The 4,785-nt window shown below is 45.0% G+C and overlaps 1 long non-coding RNA gene across 1 annotated transcript; it reads left to right on the forward strand.

The window, feature by feature from the left end:
• The first annotated feature begins 918 nt into the window (after positions 1-918).
• Positions 919-2,646, forward strand: LOC138719725 (uncharacterized). Its single transcript, XR_011337275.1, has 3 exons — positions 919-964; positions 2,207-2,416; positions 2,543-2,646. It is a non-coding gene; the product is annotated as an uncharacterized lncRNA (long non-coding RNA).
• Positions 2,647-4,785: the final 2,139 nt, after the last annotated feature.

Consider the following 4,785-nt stretch of genomic DNA (forward strand, 5'->3'; position numbering starts at 1 on the left):
ATTAAGCCCAGACTTCACAGCCATGGACCTCAGTGTCTGTTACAAGCATTTTGTTCCAAATCCTTCCCTCCTTAGCCAAGCCTTTCAGGAATTATTGTCAGTCAAACTCCTGGTCAAAATTCTTCCCTGAATGGTTTTGGTCAGCACACATTCTTAATATATCCGGAGTGAAATCCACAGTTGTCTCATTTCAGCACAGATCCCATCATTCTCATGGAAACATCCAGTGGGAAGAGATGACAGGAGGTAATAGAAATCTTCATTGGGGCAGAACTCATCTGTCTTCAGTTGAAGTTGTTCTGTGTCTCATTGTAGTAGTACAGGCTTTTCAGCTTGTTGTTATAGCAAATGCTTATTTTTTTCTGAAGATTAATAAGATTTTTACATGGGGCGTTTATTTAAAATAGTTTAAGATGTAAGACACACAGATCCAACTTGAGCCTCATTAAGAGAACGTAGCCAGAAGTGGGAAGCCCTCAGAGGCCTGTTGCAGTGAATTATGGTAATTAGAAGCATGAATTCTGTCTGACAGCTCAGACTGCCTTGGTTGAGCTGGAATTTTTCCCAAAACCTGCAGAAGTTTAAGGACCAGGGTCTGTCCAGATAAAACACGCTGCCTTGGCTAAACAATAGCAGTGCTGAGTACTCTGGGTTCGGGTTCTTTGGAGCGCACAGCTCCTCTGACAGCAGCAGCCGCAGCAGGATCAGGGGTCCAGCACTGCTCAGGCTTCTGCAGACACGTTGATCATTGTTCACAGTTCTGAATGTGCCGAGGTGTTTCACTGCTGGAATTGCTGTTACAGAAATGTCCCGTGGAGACCCTGCTGTTGCCAATCCTCTGTGTGTGCAGAGCAAGAATTCCCGGCCTGGCTTCCACGTGCCTCCTGAGCAGGGTGGAGAGCAGCAAAGGGCCTGTCGTCCTATCTCCACTAGCTGTGTGTGTGGACTAACACAAAGTGCTTAGGTAAGAGCAGAAACTGGTTTGGCTCTGCTGAACAGGTGTGCGATGGTTCAGCTAGGGATGTCTGACGTGGTGGCATGAATCCTGGCTTCCACTGCTTATGGAAAAGACAACCTTGGCTTTCAAGGACGAAATGGAGTTCATGGATTCCCTCCTATAACACAAATCTTCTGTGATAGGTTCTCGAGTAACTCCTTTCTGGGAATGAATGGACTGAGAAATTCTCCAGGAGAATCATGGAATGGTTTGGGTCGGAAGGGACCTCAAAGCCCACCACTGCCATGGGCAGGGGCACCTCTCGCTGAATCAGGGGCTCCAAGCCCCATCCAACCTGGCCTTGAACCCCTCTAGGGATGGGGCAGCCACGGCTTCTCTGGGTAACCTGGGCCAGGGCCTCAGGACCCTCACAGGATTTTCTCTTGAATTCCACACGTTCACATCTGTTTATGCCAGCAGAGGCCATTTGGATGCCCTTATACACCAATGTTCTTGTGTCAAAGCCAATTGCACAATGCATGCTGACAAGTAGGTGGCATTGAAATGTTTCCCTCTCTTCAGATCCATTGGTGGCAGGCAAGGGGGCAAGCAAAAAAGGAAAACTGTTGATATGGCATTCAGAGAGGTGTTTTGAGAGTTAGCTTGAAGTCAGTGTGTATCCTTACTTTGAACCAAGTCTGCGTTTAGTGTCTATAGGTATTTGTGTCCACAAAATCAGGGAACTGAGTGCTTAAATCCATTGCAAAGTGGACTCACCCAGCCTATCAAGGTGGCTGGAACAGAATCACAGAATGAATCATAAAAAAGGACCTTAAAGATCATCCAGTTCTGAGGGTCTCTGTGTCTTGATGGAACGAGGAAAGCTCTGGACTGATGAGTTCTTTTTGTTGTGGGAGATTTAATCTGTATCACTGCATCCTGCTGTGGTTTATTTCTTCATGACATTCTATGTGTTTTATTCTACTGCTCTGCAAGTGTTACTCACTGGGTTTTCGCTTGGACTTGACATAGTAATAAAAATGCCAACTACATTAAGCACTTTGTATGTGTGTTAGCCAGGCATTGCTTTCTCTGAATCTAGGATGAGGTAGAGAACCCTTTTTGTAGGACACTCCCTTAGTTTTATTTCTTTTGTTCTACAACTTGTACTAGTAATAAGTATTATTTCTGCACAGTAGTTATGTCACAGTGAGTATTTCTTTTCCTCTGGTACTGATATTTCCGTTCATTTGTCTATGTCTCTGGTAGCAGAGTGGCAGATTGAACAGATTTTTCAGTTGTTGGAAGTGCTGGTTTTGAAGGATGTAGTGGACAAAAGAGCACACCATGGAACTGTGGAATGGCTGTTGGGGTTTTGTGCAGGAGAAGATTTCAGCCCGATTTCAGTGCAGAGCTGCAATACTGTGACATCAACAAGAAAGCAGGAAATGACAGACTGAGAGAGGGGAACCACTGCAGGTAGGTGTCAGGAACTATTTCTATGTATATCATGTCGTGGGTGTCTACACCACCTACTTGGGAACAGGGATGCAGCGACAGATGATATCTGTTGCTTCTTCTAACCCTGCCTTCTCTCTGTTCTAGGGCAATGGAGGCAGTTACACATGTGGTTTTGCACAGGGAACACCTTCCTTTTTAACTGCTGTTTGCTTGTCCTGGATTCTGCCTTCTTCCAAGACAACTCGAATAACCGAATAAGTATGTGGGAGCAATCTCTTCATGCCAGTGGAGTAATTGCCCTGAACTTAATGGGGTTAAAGTGATGTGGAATTGTGTTCACGAGATCAGAATGCAGCTTTAAACATTTCAGGTTGAGTGTATTTTAAGTGGCTGTCTTACAGTCTTTAAGGAAGGGCCTTTTTACAGTGCAAGTGCTTGATGCAATTTTGACACATTAAGGCTAGCTAAAAAAAAAATTGTTTCTGCATTGTCTCTAAATGCTGCTTTAGACAGAACCAGGTATTTGTTAAACCATATCAGGTTACTGGAGGGATTTCATCCATTACGTTTCATACTGGAAACGCTGTCTGGAAAAATGATGTCCCTTGAAGGGTTGAATCAAGTGATGCACAGAACTGAGGAGAACTAAGGTGCAGATAGATATAATCGTGTCTTTCTGTCTGTGTTTCAGTGTGGGGTGCTGCCAAGTAGGTTAAACACCATCATCTTTCAACAAAAAAGCTGCTTGAAGCTGATAATTGCAGTGCCCTTGAGAAAGTAAAGTCTGTTCATTATAGAGTAAATGGATGAATTCACTTCATGAAATATTAATCTGTTTCATGCAAAGCTATTTTATGTTAAATCTCTTTCTAATTCGTATTGTTCAAATAATTCCATTTAGCCGGGATCAGAGTTTGAATAACACGTTCCCAGCCCTGGGGTTCTTTAACCAGTTCCAGGACCAGACCGCAATGTCAAACAGCCCAAAGAGGTCTCATATTTACTCCATTTGGGCTGTTCTCAGCTGTGCTGCTCTGTTCTGCTGCAGTCTGATCGATGCGGCCATTCGATAAGCCTTTCTCCATGATGTGACTTGCCTTATTTGCTGAAGCTTAGCTTTCCAAACAGAAACATCCACTTAAAATGCAGTCTTTGTTTAAGGCTAAATTCTTTGGAGTGGAGCACTTCCCAGTTCCAAGCAGTAAACCACAGTTAAAGCAGTAACAGAAGGACAGTGCACACAGCAAGGATCAAATCTGGGAGTAACATCTGGATTTGTTAGCGGGAGCAGGCCAACTATGCTCTAGTGTTGCTTTTGGAGCTGGATTGTCTCTGTGTTTGCCATTTTTATCCCCCTGCGTACGTGCTTCATCCCAGTGACTGTAACGAGATGTCCAGGCAGACCAGGGTAGAATAATAACGGAGCTGGAAGGTGCTGAGGGATCAACAGGGACCTTTACAAACACAGCAATCTCTGTGTCACAACCAGTGTCCCAAACAAGCTGAGTGCAGTTGCCTGGTTGTTAAGTCAGGGATGCTGCATGAAATGCTCGAGTGTCTCAGTTCTGTCTGTGGCAGTCCATGCTTCATTTGAAGACCACTTCCTGGAGCAAAGTATCTTTTCATGTCCTCTGAAATGTGTGGAAGTGTTAAAAGAAATTCCTCAGCACCTTTCAGTTGGGAAGAGAGGCTGTTTTCCTTTGCTTTGCTTTTGGAAGCAACAAGAATGCGCCAGCAGCTCCTTCACTGGGGGTTTCTGTGGTCATTGAATCACCTACGTGATCGATGTGACCTCTTAAGGGTGCTCATCTTTAGACAAAGTGATGCTGTGTACATTCAAAAGCTCGGCCAGTGCTGCTTCTCCTGTCAGTGCTCTCAGTTGTGCCCAAGACCTGTGCCATCAGCCAGCATCGGTGGTCACAGGGCGTGAGCTGCCCTCACCGCTTGGGAAATGTGACCTGAACTGTAATTTTCTTTTGTTCAGTGGCTGGTGTATCTGAACTACCAATGTCTTTTCTTGTGCCGGGGGACAACCATCAAGTGATCATTTTCCCTGCTGAAGGGACACCTTTCTGAAGGAACAGGAGTTGGAAAACCAGATTGGAAAAACACGTGTGGCATGAGATTTGTGCTGCTATGCAAACTGCCTAGCACAGGATGACTTACGTGAATTGTGGGCACCCCTAATTCCATTTTCTTTCTTTTTGTATGTTTTAGCTGTACACTGTGTATGGTACCTGTAGGGTCTATTCATCACCGAGTGCAGGGACAGGATGAGGGGAATGATTTTGAGCTGAAATAGCGGGGATTGAGATGAGATCTTGGGAAGAGATGTTTTCCTGTGAGAGTGTAGAGGCCCTGGCCCAGGTTGCCCAGAGCAGCGGTGG

The sequence above is a fragment of the Phaenicophaeus curvirostris genome, chromosome 4 (assembly GCF_032191515.1).
Source record: "Phaenicophaeus curvirostris isolate KB17595 chromosome 4, BPBGC_Pcur_1.0, whole genome shotgun sequence".
Lineage (NCBI taxonomy): Eukaryota > Metazoa > Chordata > Aves > Cuculiformes > Cuculidae > Phaenicophaeus > Phaenicophaeus curvirostris.